This window comes from Orycteropus afer, unplaced genomic scaffold, assembly GCF_000298275.1.
Source record: "Orycteropus afer afer isolate SDZICR_OR568_19922 unplaced genomic scaffold, OryAfe1.0 scaffold00272, whole genome shotgun sequence".
NCBI lineage: Eukaryota > Metazoa > Chordata > Mammalia > Tubulidentata > Orycteropodidae > Orycteropus > Orycteropus afer.
This window is the reverse complement of record NW_006921859.1, coordinates 3,480,257-3,480,527: the sequence shown is the minus strand read 5'-3', so window position 1 is coordinate 3,480,527 and position 271 is coordinate 3,480,257.

The window sequence follows — 271 nt, the reverse complement described above, 5'->3', positions numbered from 1 at the left end:
CTATGAACTTTTTTTTTTTAATTTTTCCCATTGGTGACCCTGCTGGTATTTGAAATACTGATTGCATTGCTTCCAGCATTATAACAACATGCAAGCCACCATAGTGTGACAAACTGACAGATGGGTGGTAGATGTATGTACATACATGTATGTAAAACTAAAAACCAACTGACAGTGCTTGCCGAGGAGGAATTATGTTGTTGATAGGTGCCATCATGTTGGCTCCAACTCATAGCAACCCATGTACAACAGAAGGAAGCATGGCCCGGCC